This window comes from Lissotriton helveticus, chromosome 7, assembly GCF_964261635.1.
Source record: "Lissotriton helveticus chromosome 7, aLisHel1.1, whole genome shotgun sequence".
NCBI classification, from domain to species: domain Eukaryota; kingdom Metazoa; phylum Chordata; class Amphibia; order Caudata; family Salamandridae; genus Lissotriton; species Lissotriton helveticus.
The window spans coordinates 411,863,688-411,888,720 of NC_136068.1; the positions used below are offsets into that span (position 1 = coordinate 411,863,688).

At 44.9% G+C, this 25,033-nt stretch overlaps 1 protein-coding gene across 2 annotated transcripts in view; it reads right to left on the reverse strand.

Annotated features, from left to right (window-relative positions):
• The window catches only part of LAT (linker for activation of T cells), a 606,746-nt gene extending 586,280 nt beyond the window's left edge, over positions 1-20,466 (reverse strand). Inside the window, exon 1 of one of the 2 annotated variants that reach the window (XM_078652287.1) lies at positions 19,567-20,466. The gene's annotated coding sequence lies outside the window, so the exon portion shown is untranslated. The remainder of the gene's footprint in view (positions 1-19,566) is intronic. The other variant, XM_078652288.1, reaches the window with a different exon arrangement.
• Positions 20,467-25,033: the final 4,567 nt, after the last annotated feature.

Sequence of the window (25,033 nt, forward strand, 5' to 3'; positions counted from 1 at the left end):
ATATTACGGTTACATCTTATGACCTGCAGTGACAAAAGCAGTAATACACTCAGCTATCCACATAATATACAGATCTGTGATCTGCAAGGTACAAGTTCTTTGCAGCAGGGATATTAACCCTGTGCGCTACTCTATGGCAAGTGAAAACTGCCACTTGTCAAAACTCCAATCTATCTATCAAGAACATTAATCACAGGAGTTATCTTCACATTTGTATTGCTGCTTGAGGACAAGAATCTCGGCTAGAGGTGTTTTTTAAACATAAGTTATTGCTAAACACAGCACCCCCCCTACTGAGGTCAGCGCCCCTCTCCCCTGGTCAGCGCCCTGTGCTGCCGCACCAGTCAACCTCCCCTAAAGCTGGCCCTGCCAGACAAGAATGGAGAAGCAATAGAGCAGCACGCCTCAAAAGGCTCGATTAACTGCTGAATGGATTTTAAGGTGGTGCGCAAAGTAGTAGTTACCAGTATGACTTACATTATGTTATATATAGCCATGCCAATACCATAAATTGGGGAATAGCAATTCTAAGACTGAACAAGATTGTGTATTAACCCCTTCGATGCTTGTGCAGAGCGGTTCTGTCATGAGCAGCGGTTCGGCTGTGCTCATGACCGAACCGCTCAGTCATGAGCACAGCCCATGGGGGAAGCGCTGGTGCTCCCCCCCGGGTATCGATCTTACCCCCACAGAGGGGGATGGCAGCGGAAGAGTTTCCCCTGCCACCCCAGACCCCCCCCACACGCTTTCCCATGATGTCAGCGCACACAGCGCGCGTCAACGTCATCAGGAAGCGCTGGACGCGCTGGAAACCATTTGTTCCCAGCGCGTCCAGGAGAAGGGTGAGTGCACATTGCGGCACATTGAAGCATTGGGGGAGAGGAAACAGTGTTTCCTCTCCCCTGATGTCTCAATGCAGGGCATTCCTGGTGCACGATTGCGTACAGCGTCGCAATCGTGCACCAGGAATGCCCCACTAGACACCAGGGACAGATCGCCCGATTTTTGGGCATTTCTGGACCGGGGGGGGGGGGCAGAAAAGCTCACTAGAGCAAGGGAATTGGTTTTATTTCAAATCGGAAGTGACCCCTTGGGCAAGGGTCGCTTCCAGGGGCCCAATTTATTTTAACAGTATATTCTGCCCCCTCTAGAGGCAGATCGTGTTTTGTATTTGGCCTTTCTGCCCCGGGGGCAGAAAACCCCACTAGACACCAGGGAATTTGTTTATTTTTAAATGGAAGTGACCCCTTGGGCAAGGGTCGCTTCCAGGGGCCAAATTTATTTAAAAATTATATTCTCCCCCCCCCCCCCGGGACAGATCGCCTTTTTCTTGGGGCATTTCTGGCCCCAGGGGGGGCAGAAAAGCCCACTAGAGCCAGAGAATTTGTTTTTATTAAATTGGAAGACATATCTTGGGCAAGGGTCACTTCCAGCGGCCATATTTTAAAAAAAAGTATATTCTGCCCCCCCCCCGGTCGCTTCATTTATGGGCCTAAATAATTTTTAAGACTTTTCTGCCCCCTGGGGACAGATCACCTGCATTATTTGGTGTTTCTGGCGGGGGGGGCAGAAAAGCCCACTAGAGCCAGGGATTTAAAAATAAATAAATTGGTCGCTTCCAGGGGACATATATTTTTTATGTGTATTCTACCCCCCTCTGCCTGTTTATTTGGCCTTTCTGACCCCATTTGGGTAGTGACATAGTGTGTTATAATGTTAATTGTTTTATTTCTTGTGAATTGCAATTGTAATGCTTATTTCACCCTTTTTGTTCTAGTTCAAGGCTTTTGCTCTTTAGACTGTTCCAAGTTGGGGTTTTCTTACTGGTGGTTCTGCTGTTTGTGTAGTTGCATGTGTTTGGTGAAGAAACTTTTTTTGTACAACGTAAATGAGTTTCATTTCTCTGCATGAATGTGTTTTTTGCAAATGGTGTAATAATAGCAGTATGTTTGGCTTCTGGTTTTTGAGTGTCAAAAACGTTTTGCATTTGTGCTCGATGTGTATTTGTTATCTTGTGAATAAGTAGTTTTGTTTTTTTCTTTCTAGGGGATATCGTTGGTTTTTTCTGTGTCTCTGCAGAGTAGGTGATGGTGAGGGTAGCTGTCTCTTGTAAGTGAATCGTATAGTTTTTGGGTATATAGATCTTTGTGATAAAGGCACACCTTTTTTACTTACTTATTTTGCACAGTGTTGGTTGTTGTTGACTTGTTTGTGCAGTCTCCTGTCTAAGCAAGGATAATGGCTAGCCGCAGGATTACTGCTCAGCAGGTTGTTGGTATGCTTTTTGAGTCTTCCTCTGACCATGGTTCAGAGACTGACTCTGCATCTGAGACAGAGGAGGCAGGGGAAGATTCAGGCAGTGAGTTTTCTATCCACATGGAATCATTGGATAATGAAGCTGCTCTCAGTGCGGATGAAGCTACTCTTAGTGCGGATGAAGTGCCTGTGTTAGAGGAGGACATTGATGTGCCGATAGTGCGGCAAGAGGCATCTGAGCTGCAGCCTGGGGCTGCAAGGCTTCCCGTTGGTATAGTGCGGCAAGAGACATCTGGGCTGCACCTGGGGCTGCAAGTCTTCCCGTTGAAAGTGCTGACCTCTGAGTTGCCCCAGTCATGGTGCAGCCAGCATTGCCAGACTTTACTGGTATTCCAGGGTGTAGAGTGAATACTGAAAACATTTTGCAGCTACATTTTTTTCAGTTGTTTATGGACGATGTATTTTTTGCAGAGATTGTTCAGCAGACTAATTTGTATGCCAAACAGTTCTTGAGGGACAACAGAGCAAGCCTTAAGCCCCACTCTAGAGCTACCCGGTGGACACCAATCTGGAAGAGATTAAGAAGTTCTTGAGTTTAACTTTTTTGATGGGCGTGCTAAGGAAGCCATCAATGTCTTCTTATTGGTCTACTAGTGCCTTGATGGCAACTGCTATATTTCCGGCAGTCATGAGTCATAATAGGCATTTGCTTCTGCTTTGGATGATGCATTTTGTCGATAATGGTTTAGCGTTGGCACGAGATCACCCTGATTGTGACCGTCTTTTTAAGATTCGGCCTGTCATTGATCACTTTGTTGGTCGATTTTCTGAGATCTATGCTCCAGGGAAAGAAATAGCAGTGGATGAGTCTTTGGTATTGTTCAAGGGCCGCTTGGGTTTTAGGCAATACATTCCTAGTAAGAGGGCACGCTATGTAATTAAGCAGTATATGCTGTGTGACAGTAGGACTGGATATGTCTCTAATTTCAGGGTGTACACCGGTAAGGAATCCAGGATTAGCCCCCTGGTTGTCCGTCCACTTTTGGAGTGACTGTGACATTTGTGTGGGAATTTGGTAGAGGACATTTCAACAAAGGCCACCATTTATATGTAGATAGCTTCTACACTGGTATGCGGTTGTTCAGGGAATTGGTCAAAGTGGACACTGTTGCTAGTGGCACAATCCGCTCTAACCGTAAAGGTTTCCCAAAATACCTTGTTTGTCAAAAGCTTGTGCAGGGACAGTGCAGTGCGTTGCGTTGCATTTTAGACTATAATAGGCACATGGGTGGTGTTGACAGAGTAGACCAGAGGTTGGAACCTTAGGCTGCTCTTCGTAAGGCTTACATTTGGGATAAGAAGTTGGCTATCCATCTTTTCCACTTGGCAACCTTTAATGCTTTTGTTGTATTCCAGGATTCTTGTCCTGAGTCAAAGATGACTTTTACTAAGTTTAAGGAGTCTGTAATAGTCAGACTTGTTTTAGAGGAACAGACAAGTGTTCCTAGAGTTGGAGTGGTGGAGGATGTTGCTAGATTGAAAGATCGCCACTTTCCCAATCACATTCCTCTCACACCCTCAAAAGACTTTGCCAGTAGGAGATGTAGAGTCTGTTGGCGAAGAGTGGCGCGGAAGGAGACTCGTATGTACTTCCCCGAGTGTCCTTCTAACCCTGGGCTGTGTGTGCCTGCCTGTTTTAGAATGTACCACTCGCAAAATAATTTTGGGAGCATCCATGAGTGGTAGGGTGAACTGCTTTACCATTCATGAACTTTGTTGAGTTTCAAGGATGGCATTTGTGTAGTGTATTTAGTTTCAGATTTTGTGTTAGTAGATTTGTATCTATTTGCAATTTGTTTGTGTTTTCTTATATATATAAAAAAAATCCTAAATGTGATGGCAGTGTGCGTGGAGTGGTGTTTGTCTGGCGGTGTGCGTGGTCTGGCGCTTGGCTGGCGGTGTGTTTGGATTGCCGCTTGGCTGGCGGTGTGTTTGGACTGGCGCTTGGCTGGTGGTGTGTTTGGACTGGCGCTTGGCTGGCGGTGTGCGTGGACTGGCGCTTGGCTGGCGGTGTGCGTGGACTGGTGCTTGGCTGGCTGTGTGCGAAGACTGGCACTTAGCTGGCGGTGTGTTTTGATTGGCGCTTGGCTGGCGGTCTGTTTGTAATGGCGCTTGGCTGGCGGTGTGTTTGTAATGGCACTTGGCTGGCGGTGTGTTTGTACTGGCGCTTGGCTGGGGCTGTGCATGGACTGGCGCTTGGCTGGCGGTGTGCGTGGACTGGCGCTTGGCTGGCGGTGTGCGTGGACTGGCGCTTGGCTGGCGGTGTGTGGAGTGGCGCTTGGCTGGCGGTGTGTGTGGACTGGCGCTTGGCTGGTGGTGTGTGTGGACTGGGGCTTGGCTGGCGGTGTGCGGGGACTGGCGCTTGGCTGGCGGTGTGCGGGGACTGGCGCTTGGCTGGCGGTGTGCGTGGACAGGCGCTTGGCTGGCTGTGTGCGAGGACTGGCAGTTAGCTGGTGGTGTGTTTTGATTGGCGCTTGGCTGGCGGTCTGTTTGTACTGGCGCTTGGCTGGCAGTGTGATTGTAATGGCACTTGGCTGGCGGTGTGTTTTGATTGGCTCTTGGCTGGCGGTGTGTTTGTAATGGCACTTGGCTGGCGGTGTGTTTGTAGTGGCGCTTGGCTGGCGGTGTGTTTGTAGTGGCGCTTGGCTGGGGGTGTGTTTGTATGGGCGCTTGGCTGTCGGTGTGCGTGGACTGGCACTTGGCTGGCGGTGTGCGTGGACTGACACTTGGCTGGCGGTGTGCGTGGACTGGCGCTTGGCTGGCGATGTGCGTGGACTGGCACTTGGCTGGCGGTGTGCGTGGACTGGCACTTGGCTGGCGGTGTGCGTGGACTGGCACTTGGCTGGCGGTGTGCGTGGACTGGCACTTGGCTGGCGGTGTGCGTGGACTGGCACTTGGCTGGCGGTGTGCGTGGACTGGCGCTTGGCTGGCGATGTGCGTGGACTGGCACTTGGCTGGTGGTGTGCGTGGACTGGCACTTGGCTGGCGGTGTGCGTAGACTGGCGCTTGGCTGGCGCTTGGCTGGCGGTGTGTGTAGACTGGCGCTTGGCTGGCGCTTGGCTGGCGGTGTGTGTGGACTGGCGCTTGGCTGGCGGTGTGTGTGGACTGGCGCTTGGCTGGTGGTGTGTGTGGACTGGCGCTTGGCTGGTGGTGTGTGCGGACTGGCGCTTGGCTGGTGGTGTGTGCGGACTGGGGCTTGGCTGGCAGTGTGTTTGTAATGGCGCTTGGCTGGCGGTGTGTTTGTAATGGCGCTCGACTGGCGGTGTGTTTTGATTGGCGCTTGGCTGGCGGTGTGTTTGTACTGGCGCTTGGCTGGCTGTGGGTTTTGATTGGCGCTTGGCTCGCGGTGTATTTGTACTGGTGCTTGGCTGGCGGTGTGTTTTGATTGGTGGTTGGCTGGCGGTGTGTGTACTGGGGCTTGGCTGGTGGTGTGTGCGGACTGGGGCTTGGCTGGCGGTGTGCGTGGACTGGCACTTGGTTGGCAGTGTGTTTTGATTGGCGCTTGGCTGGCAGTGTGTTTGTAATGGCGCTTGGCTGGCGGTGTGTTTGTAATGGCGCTTGACTGGGGGTGTGTGCGGACTGGGGCTTGGCTGGCGGTGTGCGTGGACTGGCAGTTGGCTGGCAGTGTGTGTGGACTGTCGCTTGGCTGGCGGTGTGTTTTGATTGGCGCTTGGCTGGCAGTGTGTTTGTAATGGCGCTTAGCTGGTGGTGTGTTTGTACTGGCGCTTGGCTGGCGGCTTGTTTGTACTGGCACTTGGCAGGCGATGTGCATGGACTGGCGCTTGGCTGGTGGTGTGCGTGGACTGGCACTTGGCTGGCGGTGTGTGTGGACTGGCGGTTGGCTGGCGGTGTGTGTGGACTGGCGCTTGGCTTGTGGTGTGTGTGGACTGGGGCTTGGCTGGCAGTGTGTGTGGACTGGGGTTTGGCTGGCGGTGTACGTGGACTGGCGCTTGACTGGCGGTGTGTGAGTAGTGACTAGCTGCTGGTCACTACACACACACTGCTAGCCAAAGGCCACTCAATGCAATCCGTGAGCTGGTGTGGTTGCTGTGTCAAGAATGTGGGTGTGTGAAAGTGATGGGCCCTTGAATGGCGCTGTCTGCTGGTGTTAGTGTTGTAATGTGCTGGGCCAGCGGCTGATGTTCTGAATGGTTTTGTATGTGTCACACGTATGAAAGGTGTATGAATGGCCTGTAAAGAGGTTGTTGCCTTGTCATGGCTTTGCAGCTTACAAGCTGTGAATCAATGGTTCAGTTTCTCGTCCTTTCAATTAACAGTGCATTTCATTTTTGTGAAACCTCTGGTTAATACAACTGTATATACTGAACCATCATTCACCCTCGTGCCGAATCCAACCAGTATGTAGGTGTGCTTGAGGAATAGGTGGTTGTGCATACAAAAATAAGTCTTTTCTGTTTTTGTCAAGCAGGGTGAACCTTCTCCTTTTTTGTGAATGTTGTAATGTGTTGGTTTTGTGCCTGGTGGTGTGAATGGTCTTGTGTGTATCATGTATGAAAGATGAGTGAATGGCCTGTAAAGCGGTTGGTGCCTCGACGTGGCTTTACAGCTCACGAGCTGCGAGTCACTGGTTCACTTTTTTGTCCTTTCAATTATTGACAGTGCATTTCATATTTGTGAAATCTCTTGTTAATAAAATTTTATATACTGAACCATTACTCGCCCTCGTGCCAAATCCAACCAGTATGTGTGTGATCTTGAGGAATAGATGGCTGTGCAGTAATCTGTGTCTGTTTTGCATCTCTGCCAAGCTGTACATTTCAGCTAAGAATAACCTAACAACTGTAGTTTTTGGTGTAAACTAAACACCCATGGGAGTACATGGTGATGTATCTCTTGTGGATCCCAACTAGGAATCTTACCCACAAGCTCCTGCAAACCTCAAAGTGTGACTGTGACATTTTCCTTGCATTACTATGCTAAAATGTTCACACTGCAGAAAGTAACATCACATGTCCAACCCCCCAGCATTTCTCCAAGTATCCCAATAGAAATGGTACCTCACTTGTATGGGTGGGCCAAGTACCCGCAGCAGAGAAGGGCCCAAAACCTATTGATGCAACATCAAAATTACCTACCACAAACCAAACTGGTTTTGCAAGGGGGGGTACCATGAGTTTTTGGCCCGGGGCTCGGCGGCTATTTAGGGAAACCTACCAAACCCACACATTTCTGAAAACTAGACACCCTGGGGAGAACAGCGAGGTATGGCTTACGTGGGCCCCCCAACATTCTCCTACACAGAATCCCCTGCTATCCTTCGCAGAAGAAAACACTTTTTTCTCAAATTTCTGTGTGCGAAACTTCTGGAATCTGCGTGAATCCACAAATTTCCTCCCACCCAGCGTTCCCGCAGGTCTCCTGATAAAAACGGTACCTCACTTGCGTGGGTGGGTCAAGGACCCGCAACAGGCAAGGGCCCAAAACCTATTGAGGCGACATCAAAATTACCAATCACAAACCAACCTGGTTTTGCAAGGGGGGGTCCCATACGTTTTTGGCCTGGGGCTCGGTAGCCATCTAGGGAAACCTACCTAACCCACACATTTCTGGAAAATTGACTCCCGGGGGAGTTCAGCTCGGTATGGCTTGCGTGGGTACCCATCATTCTCCTACCCAGAATCCCCTGCAAACCTCAAATTTCGCTGAAAAAAATCACGTATTGCTCAAATTTCCAGGACTTTCCCACACAAAAATTTGAAAAAAAAGGGGGTTTTTTCAGCGAAATTTGAGTTTGTAGGGGATTCTGGCTAGAAGAATGTTGGGGACCAATGTAAACCATACCTCGCAGGACTCCCCCGGGTGTCTAGTTTCCAGAAATGTGTGGGATTGGTAGGTTTCCCTAGATGGCTGCCAAGCCCCGGGCCAAAAACTCATGGGACCCCCCTTGCAAAACCAGGTTGGTTTATGATATGTAATTTTGATGTTGTCTCAATAGGTTTTGGGCCCTTGTCTGTCGCGGGTCCTTGACCCACCCACAGGAGTGAGGTACCATTTTTATCGGGAGACCTGGGGGAACACGGAGTGGGTGGAAATTTGTGGATCCATGCAGATTTCAGTACTTTCCACCACAGAAATGTGAGGAAAATGTTTTTTTGACAATTTTTTGGGTTTGGAAGGGATTCTGGGTAAGATATATACAAGGATCGGTAGTGGTGTTTCCAATAAATTGGAAAAAACCGCACATACACTAATATTAGTTAAATTTGGAACAGTACTGGACAATCAAAAGGATCTTTCTCAATATCAAAGACGGAGTGCTACATGGACCAATATCCCCCACTACCAGGAAGGAACACAACCTGTCAAACCAAGGGATTGACAATTAAACATATACGCAAAAATGGTCAGGAGAGCACAATCCTACAATGTGAGTATGTACAAGACTAATACAATGTAGAAGTATAGACAACAGCAAATCCAAGTAAAGTCAGCAGATTCTCATAAGGTACAGGACAAATAGATGAATAAAGTTCGTATTTTGTGTCATCTTATTCTTTATTGATTCTTAAAATTGATTTTCCAATTGGTAAAACGACAGCCGACACGTGTTTCATCCGTACTATGAACTAGTACAAGGACTTTTTCAAGACTGTAAAGACATGATAAAAAATATATATACATGAAATTACAAAATATTAAGATTAAGTAATTTACAAAAATTGAGATAATTTAGAAAGGGCCTAATCGAAAAAAAAACAAATATAAGTCATCACAGAGTGATAAATATAAAGAGTGCACCAAATAAATAAACTTGAATTTGTGAGGTGAGAGGAAATTTTGAGAAGGGAAATATATTGTGGTCAAATGGTGAAACAGAATCCATAGAGAGAATGCAATATATGAGTAAATAAAGAAGTGAAGAGCACACAGAAGGATACAAAGTTCCCCAGGGAAAGGGGTTGTGGAGAGGTAAAAAGGAAATACAGTCAAGGAACTGGGGGGTTCCTCTGTCGGAACTAGAGAGCCTCACACACCCAGAGCGTTAGGTGTGGAACACACCCTGACTGTAGGGTGTCCAGTGTCATCATCGGCTCACTGCTCCTCGTCAAACCGGCGCTGCAATGTCTGACGGGGTGCCGAAAGGCACCCTTTTGACGGAGTTCTTTTGTTCCTTGCCGATGGTGTGTGTGAGTCAATAGGAGATAGTGTAGTCAGTGCAAGGTGAGTGAGTATTAAAAAGGGATAAACAGTCCACTATAGGTTTTATTGGCGTGGCTGCTTCCCTGATTAAAAGGGGGTGAGAGGGGAGCTGGAGACTGTGGTGAGGTTCAGACTCTAACTCAACCCCCTGGTGTGGTCAACATGTTTCTCGCCATCTGGCGATTCGTCAGGACCAAAACAAAGTACTACACGTGAAAAAGAAGTGGTAAGAAAGTTCAAACACAGGGTAATAAGAAAATACAACCTCACTGGGTCTGGTAAAGAGAGGGCCTGGGATCCTGCTCTAGTTAAGCGACCCTAAGAAGGAGTAACAAGGCCTCGCAGTATGCTCCCATGAGGCCAGCGCTGTCTGATGGATATACCTCAGTCCGTGCGCTGGGATGGTGGGGACACCTACCCCTCACGCTCGCGGCACCTGGTCAGGGTGCGGAGCAGCTGGTGGCGAGTTCCGGTGGTGACCGCCTGTAAGGGGGCTGGCAACACGTATCTACACGTACCCTACAGTCAGGGTGTGTTCTACACCTAACGCTCTGGGTGTGTGAGGCTCTCTAGTTCCGACAGAGGAACCCCCCAGTTCCTTGACTGTATTTCCTTTTTACCTCTCCACAACCCCTTTCCCTGGGGAACTTTGTATCCTTCTGTGTGCTCTTGGCTTGGACACATACACTGGACCCCATCAAAATATCGTCCGCTCCTTAGTTCCTCTTGTTGTTCTAAATAAAGAAGTGAAAACACCAGTTATAGAAACACCAGAAATGATGAATATAAAAGTCCAAGTAAAGCCAATAGTTCTATTTCTTCTAATAGTTTGGTTCTTTTTCTTTCTGCATGTCTTATTAACAAGTCCATCATCCCATAAGAGGATGAGGAAATAAGACACTCCCATTCACGGAGACGGTCTGGGTCCAAGTCCTCAAAGGTGGGGAATATGATGACTCTGAGACCTCTAGGTATTTGTTTAAGTTCGATGTATTTTTTCAGTGTTGTAAGATCCCACCATCGTGAGAGTTCCGCTTTGCGGAGTCTTTCTAGTTTTATGAACAATTGTTTTAGGCCCTGTGGAGTATTTTCAATTAATGTAGTCTTGGGTAATTGTTTATCCTGTCCTGAGAATATATCGTTGAATAATTTGTCACGGTCATTATCAAAACCAGCCATTAAAGTAATGGGGTTTTTTAGTAGATAGGCAGACTGTATTAATAGTTAGCCCAGAATCCAGAGAAAGTGAGTGCAGGTACACACCTAGCAAAGATATATACAAGCATCAGTAGTGCTGTTTCCAATAAATTGGAAAAAACCGCACATACACTAATATTAGTTAAATAAGGAACAGTACTGGACAGTCAAAAGGATCTTTCTCAAAATCAAAGACGGAGTGCTACATGGACCAATATCCCCACTACCAGGAAGGAACACAACTTGTCAAACCAAGGGATTGACAAATAAACATATATGCAAAAATGGTCAGGAGAGCACAATCCTACAATGTGAGTATGTACAAGACTAATACAATGTAGAAGTATAGACAACAGCAAATCCAAGTAAAGTCAGCAGATTCTCATAAGGTACAGGACAAATAGATGAATAAAGTTCGTATTGTGTGTCATCTTATTCTTTATTGATTCTTAAAATTGATTTTCCAATTGGTAAAACGACAGCCGACACGTGTTTTGTCCGTACTATGAATTAGTACAAGGACTTTTTCAAGGCTGTAAAGACATGATAAAAAATATATATACATGAAATTACAAAATATTAAGATTAAGTAATTTACAAAAATTGAGATGATTTAGAAAGGGCCTAAGCGAAAAAAAACAAATATAAGTCATCACAGAGTGATAAATATAAAGAGTGCACCAAATAAATAAACTTGAATTTGTGAGGTGAGAGGAAATTTTGAGAAGGGAAATATATTGTGGTCAAATGGTGAAAAAGAATCCATAGAGAGAATGCAATATATGAGTAAATAAAGAAGTGAAAACACCAGTTATAGAAACACCAGAAATGATGAATATAAAAGTCCAAGTAAAGCCAATAGTTCTATTTCTTCTAATAGTTTGGTTCTTTTTCTTTCTGCATGTCTTAATAACAAGTCCATCATCCCATAAGAGGATGAAGGAAATAAGACACTCCCATTCACGGAGAAGGTCAGGGTCCAAGTCCTCAAAGGTGGGGAATATGATGACTCTGAGACCTCTAGGTATTTGTTTAAGTTCGATGTATTTTTTCAGTGTTGTAAGATCCCATCATCGTGAGAGTTCCGCTTTGCGGAGTCTTTCTAGTTTTATGAACAATTGTTTTAGGCCCTGTGGAATATTTTCAATTAATGTAGTCTTGGGTAATTGTTTATCCTGTCCTGAGAATATATCGTTGAATAATTTGTCACGGTCATCATCAAAACCTGCCATTAAAGTAATGGGTTTTTTTAGTAGATAGGCAGACTGTATTAATAGTTAGCCCAGAATCCAGAGAAAGTGAGTGCAGGTACACACCTAGCAAAGATATATACAAGGATCGGTAGTGGTGTTTCCAATAAATTGGAAAAAAACGCACATACACTAATATTAGTTAAATAAGGAACAGTACTGGACAGTCAAAAGGATCTTTCTCAATATCAAAGACGGAGTGCTACATGGACCAATATCCCCCACTACCAGGAAGGAACACAACTTGTCAAACTCTGGGTAACATAACCTGGTGAGAGGCAGTCAAGTCACTCCATCCTGGATTTCCCTGGGTGTCTAGTTTTTAAAAATGTATAGCTTTGCTAGGTTTCCCTAGGTGCCGGCAGAGATATGGTTCAATAACTACAGCTAGGCACTTTGCCAAACAAGGGTCATTTTTCACCGTGAAATTGTGGTGTGTCCACGTTGAGTTTTACACCGTTTACTGCAGTGGGCACTATGCCTACCCACACAAGTGAGGTATCATTTTTCTTGGAAGGCTTTGGGGAATGGGGTGGGTGGAAATTTGTGGATCCATGCAGATTCCAGAACTTTCAACCACAGAAATGTGAGGAAAATGTGTTTTTTGGACAATTCTTTAGGTGTGCAAGAGATTCTGGGTAACAGAACCTGGTGAGAGGCAGTCAAGTCACCCCATCCTGGATTCCCCTGGGTGTCTAGTTTTAAAAAACGTATAGGTTTGCTAGGTTTCCCTAGGTGCCGGCAGAGCTATGGTTCACAAACTACAGCTAGGCACTTTGCAAAAAAGGGTAATTTTTCATTGTGAAAATGTGGTGTGTTCACATTGGGTTTTGAGCCTTTTCTTGTCGTGGGCACTATGCCTACCCACACAAGTGAGGTACCATTTTTATCGGGAGACTTAGCGTAATTCAGATTTGCAAAGCAACTGTTATTACCTATTGACTTTTGATGCTTTTCTGCATTCCAAATAAAAGACAATGTGTAAAAAAGAAGTCATTTTGAAAAATTACAGATAATTCTCATGCTAGTATGAGTATTCCCAATTTCGGAAATTAGAAAATATATACTGTTTCTAAACTCTATATTTTGTTCCCATTTCAGAAACACATAGGAGTATTTCATACCGAATTTTCCTTGTATACATTTTCCCAGAATAATTGCTATATACTCGTGTCATAATAAAAAAACATTGCAAGACGCTGCTCAGTTTTTGGCTCTGGGTTCGTCGGGTTCTTGGTGAACCTACAAGTCCTATATATCCCCACAACCAGTAAGGACCAGTGGATGTAACGGTATATTCCTTTCAAAGAGCTGTTATAACTGGAAGAAGTTACAGGTGAAAAACATTGACACAAAAGGCTGTTTTTTCAACTAATTTTTATTGTATTTAATTGTTAGTTCTATAAGGAAACCTTGATGGATTTACACAAATGACCTCTTGCTGAATTCAACATTCATTTTGTCTAATCTTCTAAAATGTATAGCTTTCCAGGATCGATTATGGCTTTCATACTCATTTCTACTATAAACTGGAAGGAGGTTGAAAGCACAAAAAAATAGCAAAAATAGGCTATGTCCCACAAAAATGCCAAAACTGTGTAAAAAAGGTTGGTTTTATGACAAAAGTCTGTCATTCCTTAAAAGCTGGAAGGAAAGTAGTGATTTCATCCTCACAACCCCTTTTTGATACCATTTGGAGGGAAAAACCCAGACGCTTTCATTTGCAACACTTTTTTCAAATTTTTCCCCAAAAAAACAAAATGTAGCTGAATTTTGGCTAATTTCTGGGAACCCTCCAAGGGAATCCACAAATCCTGGGTAGCTTTAGAATCCCCATGATGTTGGAAGAAAAGGACGCAAATTTGGCCTAGATACCTCATGTGGTCAAAACGTTACAGGGGCCTAAGCGAGAACTACTCCAAATAGCCCAAAAAAGGCTTTGCACGGGGGGGAGGCCTAGCAGCGAAGGGGTTACACACCATATTTATTATCATACTAATAATGTACATTTCAAGATACCCTAGTAGGTAATCAAGTAAATGGCAAATAGAAGTGATGCCACCAGTGCATAGGCCCGGGTGGGGTCCAAACAAAGGGTGATATCTAACACACTTGTAATTAAAGCATGCATGATGTAATGCCAGCGGCATAGTTGATAAATATTCATTTTACATTTTTTGTAATTGTCTGATTGGATGTGTTTCCTTGAAAGGTAATGCATGGAAATGAAAAGGTGGGTTGCGATATGCTATACTATTAGATGAAAAGAGGATTACAACAACCTCAACACGCGACCTATAAAAGTAGAGTCATGAGGCCAAAAAGATGCTGAAATCAATATTTTACCTTGAAGAGGCCGTATAATCAATCTTAAGAATTGAATGAGAAGCCTGTATGTGTGCACGTGTGATGTATATAACATTTGCAAACAATTGCGTTTCTGCCAAATTCTAATGATCAAGCAAACAGTCAATATAGATATTGTTCAAATGTTTTCCAAGGAAATCACTGAAGACCGAACCAAAGCCTGATGTAAAAATGAACACAAAAAAAAAACATCTGACCTGAAGAGTGGCAGGCAAATTTGAGCCCATAAAACCAACATCTGCCGAAATGGAAACCAGAAAGTCTAAGTGACCACAGAATCCAAATCAGGCTGGATGAATAATAAGAAAATTAGTCATCAAAGCACCATAATCTGTCCTCAAGAATATCGAAACAGTTAATTCACACGGAAATAGCATCTGACCAAAAGAAAACCATGAGGCATGAGTGACCACAAACTCAAAGCATACAATACAAATTATTTGCCACAGAGGCAACACATAGCCACTAGCGCAAGAGACAATTTGTGATCACAAAACTAATATCGTTCCATTTGAATAAAAGGAAACATAGAGACCAAAGAGTCAACATCCACACAGATAGAAATCAATGATCGCAGGCATTCAAAAACAAACTTCTCACCTGAAAAATAATAAATAAGAACATTCATGACCATGGAGCAACTTCTTAAAAGAAAATAATAGAAACGTTTAGGGTCACAAAATAAGACTTTCAGCAAAGAGAAACCATAAGATCCGAGTGTTCATGAAACCAACATCTGGCCTGAATAGTAACAATGAAATTAGTGACTACAACACTGAGATTTGTAACACCCTTTTCTCAGAATTCAAAATGGCACGGAGAATAGGGTGGGTGGGCACTTCAGTAAAAACTATGCAGGAAGACTGTGTTGTTTTAAATTTTAGCTCGCCAGCTTTGGTGTATACAATCCTGGAGAGGGGAGGCAATAGGGTTTGTGAATCCCAATGACATTAACATACTACCTCTTGGATTTTTCTACCAACCGCCCAAACATTATACACCACGATGTTGTACGTCTGTAGGTGAAAACTTCATGGGTAACAGGGAATCTAGATATTTGGTACCAGTAAGCAATCGTTTTAACGTTTTGAGTTCACTGGATGAGATTGATTGACTGGTCTCAGGGAACCTTGCTCAACTCAAGCCCATATCTGGTTGATCCAAAGGTAAGGGTAACCATGGACTGGCTCAAGCAGGAAAGGTTGATCCCCCTCCCACTCCCACTGGTAAAAGTTACAATGATGAGGACCCAGGGACTACAGTTTTGAAATTGGTAGTTTTAACAGATCCTGAGGGTTGTATAAATAATTTCCATTTAACCAGTAATACATCTGAGGAACCACCCGGGATAATAACCCCTACCAACATCCTAGATGGTGGTAAATCATCTCTGCAACATCGCTTCATGGAATATTGTGGGTATTTCTTCCAAGTTAAGCAACAACTTGTGGTGGGACTTTATTCTGCAATTTGACGTCTTATGTTTTCAAGAAACATGGTCAAAGGAGGCATCCCATATGAATGGTTATAGGACGTATCACACCTCAGCGGTAGATGGTCTAAGTGTAAGGGCTAAGGGTGGGGTGTGTACGTATATATTATGCAGCTTGAAAGTAGAGAAAATAACAATGTTTGCTAACGATCCCTATTACCAAATGGTTATATTGGATTTAGATGCAAAACACTGTATGGTCCTGACCATCTTTTACAATAACATACTCTCTGACAAAGTGGGAAACGTAGTAAAAAATATGATTAAATTGTTGAAATCTGCTTGTAAAAGTAAGGCAAAAGATATGATGCTAATGCTGGCAGGGAATTTTAACTATGCACTATGTGCCAATGCCAATGTTTATTTATGTTGTGTTTTAAATGAAGATGGGGCATGTGCATCCCATTTTCGGCATTCTGCTTTGGGAGAGCAATTTAATGAATTAGTTTTCAGCCTTAACTTGGGGTTTGTAAATGAATTATGTCAATTACCCATCCCCATGCCCTGGACGTTTAATGGTCTAGGCTTTCACACCACCATAGACTATATTCTAATGTCATGTAACTAAGCGCATAGGTTGCACTTGTTTAATGTTTCAGATAGCTCTCTTAGCGATCACTTTCCACTATGTCTGTCAGTTACATTAGCCTGTTGTAGAGCAGTCAGACCCGATAAAAATAACCAGCTGCTAGAAAACATAGCGATCAGGAGATTGAATGGGTATTCCTTACGCTGGGCCACGGCGGATCAAGTAGCAATAATAAAGACAGTGGTGGATAATGCTATCAGCTATTGTGACTTGTTTGAATGAATCAGCCACCCCAGATAATATCTTAGCCTCAATCTTGGTGATATCCAATGTAATAAAAGAATCCCTCCTTAGACGTAATAGCAGCAGTAGACACTCAAATGGATGGTTTGACTCTAAGTGCACCCTGGCCTACTCCCTTTTAAAAAAGAAGCTACACAAAACCCGTAGAAACCTAGTTGACGTGAGGTGTGCAAGAGTGGAACACAAACAAGCTATAAAGGCCAGAAAAACTACCTTGAAAAACGAGGCCTGGGAGGCATTACATAAGGCCTCATTAGTGAATGATAGTTTGGCGTTTTGGAAGGTAGTTAAAGCACCCTTTTTGTCAAGCAAGGTCGGTCCATCCATTGAAATTGCAATTACCGAGGAAGAATGGATCAAACACTTTTGCAGAGTATACAGCGGCGAGAGAAATCCTAACGTGACGGGTCTCAATGTTCAGGAGGATTGTAACAGGAAATCTCCTCCTCACTACTCTGACTTGTTGTTTATCCCGGACGAGGTGGAGCGGGCTCTGTATTTAAGACAGGCTAGTAAGGCCCCTGTAGCAGATGGGGTCCCCATATGTCTGTTTAAATCAAACATTTCTCTGTGGGGACCCATCTTGGTCCAGGTAATCACTGCTAGTTGTAGCACTACTTTTCCCTCAACATGGGTAGAATCTACCATTGTGCCTATCTTCAAAAAGGGGGATAGACAGGACCCTGGCTGTTACAGGCCAATCTCCTTGTTGGACGCAATAACAAAAGCTATAGGCAGGATAATTTTAGAACGCCTCCAGGATTGGGCAGAGGAGAACTCTGTTCTATCTGACCTGCAATAAGGATTCCACCCAGGATTTGGTACGGGGGAACAGGGCTTAAATCTGTCTATCTTGGTGGGGAAATAAACGAGGGCAAAAAAGGGGAACCTATTTTTAGCATCTGTGGACCTCACAGCCGCTTTTGACTGTGTCGTCCACAGTAAACTCTGGTCAATTTTAAAAGTCATGGGGTTTTATGTTCAGATTATCTATTTTCTAATGTGTTTTTATAGTGACGCCAAGGCGCGTAGCCACTGTGGACTGAAGGGTGATTGTTCGGCTGCATTCCCGATTAGGAGCGGAGTCAGGCAAGGCTGTGTCCTGGCTACGTTCCTTTTTAATCTCTATATTAATGATTTGGGAAGGCTCTTCTTAAAGATAACAATGATTTTCCTCAAGTGGCCGGATGTCCAATACCAGCCGTTCTATATGCAGATGATGCGGTGCTGATGTCCTGCACACAAGTAGGTCTTCAGAGGGTGCTAGATAGTTTCTCCCATACTGTGAAAAATCTTGATTTAAGAGTAAACTCCTTTAAGACCTTTATTATGCGATGCGGCCTGGGTGTCAAGAAATCCGAAGATATGTTTGTGGCAGGACAGAAGATTGGGGTTACCAAAAGGTTCTCATATTTGGGAATCCTCTTTGCTCATAAGGATACTTGGGCACAAACTGTTGCAGCAAAAAAATTGGTACTCTTAAGAACAACATCTGCCCTTACTAACTTTGCTAGGAAATTGGAAAAAAGACCACCTGAGGAGCTCATTAAAATTTACAAGGCAAAGTTTGTCTCATCAGTAGTGTATGGTGCAGGGGTTTGGGGGGTTTACGGATCTGCTGCCTATCCAACACACAGAGAATTATTTCCTAAGCTATCTGTTCCAAATAGTACTTCATCATGTATATGTCATGCGGAGCTGGGACTTCCCTTCATCTCTGATTTAATAAAGCATGAGCCTGTGCTCCTATGGCACAGGCTCTGGACTAAAGAAGAGGTAAAATTAAACAGAGATATTTTATCAGATACTTTGAAACTGGAAGGGGCCCTAAAGATCCCATGGATAAGATATGTCCGCAACTTTTTAAAAGATCTTGGCCGCAATAGACTGTTTTAATAACCCTAGAACTATTCTAACAATAACAAGAAAAGAAGTAAGAAAAGAGGGCCTTTTGTTGTTGGACACCATTAGAATGTCTTCCGAGATACTGAAACCCACTCTTCTGCATAAGCAGCTGATTTTAACTACTTTTAACCTTCAACCCTATTTAACTTTTGAGCCAAGAGTTTACAATAGGTTTTTATTAACTAGGTTTAGGTTGGGGGTATTCCATAGACTAGTCACTTTACCTACAATGAACGACTGGTCTCAAAACTTTCAACTCTGCCCCTGTGTATAATAACTCCAACCAATCTACAATTCATGTGGTTTTCTTTTGTAGATTCTATATCCATGCAAGGTAAATTTATTTAGTACCAGTTTTAAAATTCTACGGGCTCCGTCAATATCGACCTGCTCTTCTTGCACTACAACATCTAGATAACGAGCACAGTGTTTTTAGGATTGTAATTTTTCTGAAGGAAGCTCTGAGTCAAAGGAAAAGTATGCTTATTTAATCGATTCTAATCGGACGAAGGTGTCAATTTAATTCTGTTTTAACCTTGCAATGTATTGTAGATTATGTGTATATTTGTAGGATATTTTTAACTTATGAACTGTGTGATATGTTTTTATGCTTCTATGTGCTTTTAGGATTGTCTGATATAGCAATCGAATAAAGTTTTTTTGACTTTGACTGTGACTAGAACACTAACTTCTCACCAGAGTCAAATGAGGGCCACTTTTCACAACAAATGACAACAGGAGTAAGGGGAAAAAATGACTACAACACCAAAATAGGACCATAGAACAACATTGCACCGTAACAATGTCCAGTACCGCTTGAGAACAGAGCCAACATATGAAGTAAGAAAATCCACGCGGAGCAAGTGAAGTAGGAAAATAACTGATGAAGGAATTTCAAGGAGCGATGGAAGGGATGTCTTTATCTATCTTGCACAGTCACATATAGTTGCCATACACCAACAGTTATCTGCATAACTCCAGAGCCACACAGTTGCCCATTTGTAGAACATACGGAATAGGCACATGGCAGATGTTTGTCCACTCACCTGAAACTCAGATGTTGAGAAGTAAAGCCCCCACAAAGCTCTCTACTCAGGCTGGGCTGCACCACTGCCCCAAGTCAACGTCCTGCTGGTGGCTGGTCTTCTCTTCCTAGGCCTCAGACGTATGATGATGGCAGTAATGCGACACAGAAGTGGCCGCAATGCTACTCTAGAAGCCGTACTTTTCACTGCATCATATGACCACGACTGTGCCCTGGATGCTGCTGCTTCGGCCGTTTCTGTGACTGTGGCGTGCAAGTAACTGCTTCTCCGGCCTTTGCACAGCACTCTGGAATTGGATGCAGTTCTGTACTCGGTGTGTCCCTATGTGGTAGCTGCACTGCTGCTTTGAAGACGCCTCTGTACCATTTCACACGTCACCTGCTCACCTCAAATGAGTTACCACACCACTATCCCATGGGCTTTTTCTACTCGCTCTCTCGTATACCGTGGCTTCACTCCTGCTCCCGCACGCCTACCTCAGGTCCGCTGTATCACTGTATTTGATCCCTCGCCCCAGAAGTGGCTAAACCACTATTCTGGAGTTTGCAACTTAAGGGCGGCTGCACTTTGACCCTGGGAATATCTTTTGGAGAGGATATATCAAAGCTCCAGAGTCTACTCCTAGAACTGAATGTACTTCTGTCTTTGACAACTCCACCCGCTGCTGCCCTCCTTCAACACCACAGTCCCTCCGGCCTCACCTTGTAGAGCGCTGCTCCATTGTCTCCCAGCCCTGGCTGCCTTGCTGTCCTCAGTCCCACCCCTAAAAGTGCCTCCGCTGCTGTACACCGACCATTTATCCGAATAAGCAGCGCCAGAGATCCGGGGCCCTGCTCGAGGAGGTAGGAGCACTGAGGCTGTATCCGTGCCCTCACCTCAGAGGTGGCTGCGCAGCTGTGTACTGGCATGTGCTCCAGTGGTTTCAGTGCGACTCCTTGTCTCTACTGCTAGTCCGGAAGGAAGCTGTGGTGAGCTGAGCGGCTCACACAGGAAGCTGAAATTGTGAACGTCGGGAGCATTTCTGTTGACTGTGTATGCACACCTGTTCATGGACGAGTGCACCCGGAAAACAGTCAAATCTGCCAATACAGTATGCGCTTACAGGAACACACAAGAACACATGCGTGTGGAACACTCACTCTTCACATCTTGCTGTACAAACTCACCGTTAATGACAGACCAGGACTTCTTCGATTTGCGCGGAGGCGTTTTATGGTAGATTGGTTGGTCCATCTGGTGTGAAACAGCTGACGGAAGTCCAAGACCCCAATAGGATGGCCTAGTTTTCGGCAAGATCTACATTGTCTGCAGTGGTAAGACTGCAAAGTTCGTAATGTGCAACAGCGTCATGTACAAAGCTTCCTATGACCTACTCCACACTCTTCTCAAAGCTTGAACCAAAGGGGGCTGTTGCTCTCCGTTGCTCGCTGTTTTCCTGTACAACGGACCCTGGCGAGAGCATAAATAAGCGCAGGGCGCTACATCTTTAACCAAAAAACTTTCCCCACAGCAGCTACTGGGGCCGTCATCCACCCTGGTAGGACTACAAGTCCCAGGGTGCAACGTGAGGAATACCAGCCCCACTCCCACTGCCAGAGGTGAGGGGAAAGAGTTCTGATTGCTCTACAGAGAGCAGCCTCCCCCTCCGCGGCAAGGGAGGCGCTGGAAGTGAAGGGTGCCTGTTGCTCGCTGTTTTCCAGCACAACTGACCCTGGCGGGAGCAGAACCCCAAGGCGCTACATCTTTACCCCAAAAAACTTACCCCATAGCAGCTGCTGGGGCCGTCATCCACCCTGGTGGGACTACAAGTCCCAGGGTGCAACACGAGGAATACCAGCCCCACTGCCACAGGTGTTACAGGTGAGGGTGAGGAGTTCCGATCGCTTTACAAAGAGCAGCCTCACCCTCCGCGACGTGGGACGCACCCAGGCTTAATGGTGTTTTTGGACTTGAATTACATGGTATCTGTGGTCTGCTGATCGCCCAAAAGAAAATAAGAGCAAGCTCAACCAAACGCGGACCCCAAGATCGCCACGTGTGCACACGGGAAGAGTTTTGCATACTACTCCCTGTATAAAACTGGACTGGGCTGATTGACTCTTGCACATTAGACCAACTTCGTTTTGACTTCCGCATCATTAAAGTCCGCAGTTACTCGTTCTTTTTTTACCCTTTTCTCCTAATTGGCAAATGTTATTCCGCTTGCCCCAATATTTCTGTGAGTGACTGCCTTGTACCAAGAGTGGGGTGGACCTGGTAAAAGGGAAACAACCACAATGGGGAAATGTACCTGTGTTGTAAAATAGTCCCACCAAAAAACGACCACCGCTCCTAGGTTACCGCTGACCTCCATTGATTGACAGAATGCTCCAAAGAGTGATAGGGGCGGTAACAACAGAAATTCAACTTACCGAGAGACACCTCTCTTTAACTCCTGATCTTTGCCCCTTGATGCCAAACCAGACCACCCCATCCAAGTCCCCACTTCGCCCCTAACACCCCAAACAGAAACACTGTACCTTTGCCCGCAACAAGTAGTAGTCCCTGAAATAAAAAATCACGAGGGGGGCGCCACCAATACCTTATGCAAGACCGACAAGCGCAAGCAAGCAAGCAGGGAGGCCCAAAGAGTAAGAAAGCCAAAAGAGGGTCTACAACCAGCTCGATTATCTCAAATGCATTAATAGACTGCACTGCCAGCTCACAAACCGATCTAGTTTTCCCTTTTTGGGTTCAGAACATGGTTGTAGACTAACTGGCCCAAATTAAAAATCTCATAAAAGAAGGATTTGCACCACTAGCTGAGCGCCTATACAATCTGGAGACATTGGGGAACAGCAGGGCAGCAAACATGGGTAATGATTCTGTTCAGTCTGTGGTGAGGGGGATTTAATTTAGCTGCCAGGCAGCCATGACAAGTACGACATCTGTGGACAGCGAAGGGATTCTTAGAAGTCAGGACTCTACTAATCCATGTGGGGCCAGCCGATCAAACAACCAAGCCAGCAAGGGAGTCAAATCAGTCAAGCCGCCACCATCTAGACCAGATCAACAGCAGGCGCAAACCCATACCTATTGTCTATTAGCTATGAACCCCAAGGCCGATACTAGGAGTAACAGCCTAGACAACACTCTTCAGGGTGGAAATAAACATTTTATCACCCCAACAGGGTCTAGTGAGCACCGTGAATGGCGTAGAGGATCAGAGACCATAGTGGGCAGCTCAGAAGTAATGATTCAACCAACATATAACTCCATATTTGGTCGTGTTGACGGGAGTACCAGTGCCATAAAAATGGCCAGCGCGAAACCTACTTGGAACTTAGGAATAAAAGCCTGTTCTGGCTGGCAAGGCACCGGCAGCTACCCTATGATAGAGCAGGAGAAATTATTATGGTCCGCAGAGCGGGTTGGGTTGTTACCAGCCCTAAGCTGAACCAGGGAGACTGTGTAGTCATACATTTTAGAAATCCCCAGACTGTACGCTGGTTACTGTCACAAGAGTTGAGATCTCAGGAGCCACGCACTGTAATACAATCAGTACCATTAGACTATTTTTATCCACGTGCTCACCAACCCGACAGGGCTATTACCTCCATAGCAACAAATAATCATAAGGGGGAGGAAGAGTACTGATACATTCAATCTCCTCTGTATACTCAAAAAATCATGGGGGAAGGATCACTTGTCCTGCATAACCAGGGTATGCAGGTAGGTACGTGGTGTCTCACAATTAAAAGACCCTCATGCACGTGTATTCTGAGTTCTCGTAGCAGTATATGTTGTCTCCCCGCTCTTTTTTACACGTGTGTGCATAATCCTTGGGTCAGTATTTATGCACCCTCCGCCTGGAGGATTTACGCTTGGTTAAAACAGTAGTGATCGTGGATAGTGAAAGTAAGGTGCTGGGGAGGTGAGTTAAAATACCTGAACAGCCAGATACACAACTTTATTGGGTCTGGATTCGGGTAGCCCATAATCGGGGGCAATTAGCTGGTGTTCCGCTTTGGAATAATTAGGAATTCAAGCGCACTGTAAGGTGTGAGTTAAAAAACGGTCGACATGTTTCAGCCTCGTTGCCTATATAGGTCGGTGGGCTTTCTTCAGGACCAGTGCAAATAGATAGTGAAAATAAGTGAAAAAATGACCTGTTTTCAGTCAGTTCAAGGTCGCATTGTACCTATGGAAGAGAAATACATACAAACAAACAGGGGAGGGGGGAACAGGGGGGAGACACACACATATGTGTAGACATTACACACGTCAAAATCTTAGTAGATTATTTTTAAAATAACTTTAAAAATGGCAATACTTTTGCACAGGTTCACGTTCCAAGTCGGTGTCAACTCTTTCATTCTCATGCCTGGTGATGGTAGTAGCATGCTCATTCAAGTGCCAGATAGGTTCCTGAAAGTTAATACTGTGAAAAGATATATGGCAACTGTCGGTGGTTTTAGAATAGTTCTACGTGGGTGCTGCGCTTGGTTGGTGCGTTTATGTAGTCTAGTTGTAAGTGCCTGATTGCATAAGTAACATAAGAGATGTTGGTCGGTTTTAATGCAGTAACTGGTAGCTTTGGTGGCTTATTTGAATGTGCCTGTAGGGGCGAGAAAGTGGCTATATAAAGTGCTATGCGGGGGGTAGGATCGCACTGTGTATAGTGGGTCCCGCTATAGAGGGATACGGTTATTAAGTCACATTTGTTGCGATATTAGCAGTGGGCGGCATTAGGATCCACATTTTTACGCTGCGTCCACGTACCTTGCGAAATGCGAATATGCACTTCTTCGGGTCAGGGGCTAAGAGGAGGTGCCTAACTACCAAAAGATGAAATGATGTTAAATACAATGCTGGGACTTACAGTTTGATTGTTGTCCTCGCGATCGGTATCAATACATATAATACCTGTGGCGTGACTCCTCCCGCGTTGCTTGTGCTATCGCTGCCTCTTCTAACCCGGAAATGTTTTGGGTTAGATTCCGGTCCTAGATATGTAGAACCTTAGAAAGGGTAGAGTTACTCGAAACGTCGGCTATGGTTTTTGGAATAAACATAATACTTCTAAGAGTATTTTTTCTCAATGTTGTATAATATTCATGGCTAATATTCTACTGGATGATTGTATAAATCTAAAGATTATATAGATATAAATAATAATTATTATGAAATAATTTTTAAGGAATAGTTTTAGCCGTGAGAAGTTGTGCAATGTTAAGTGAAAAATCAAGTTTGCAACGGTATTTCCAGTGAGTGGTAGATAGTGTGTCTCATAGTGACCATAAAGGTGTATCTCACAGTTGTTGTTACTTATTCAGGAGAGACTGGCTCTTGCTCTTGTTGATCATGTGAATGTTATGGGGTGGTTCATCAGGACAGTACTCATAGTGCAAGAATACTAATTTCTATTGGATGGCAGAGTTATCTTTTAAGGCTTAACCATGGAATGTTATCGTTCAGTCCCATAGTG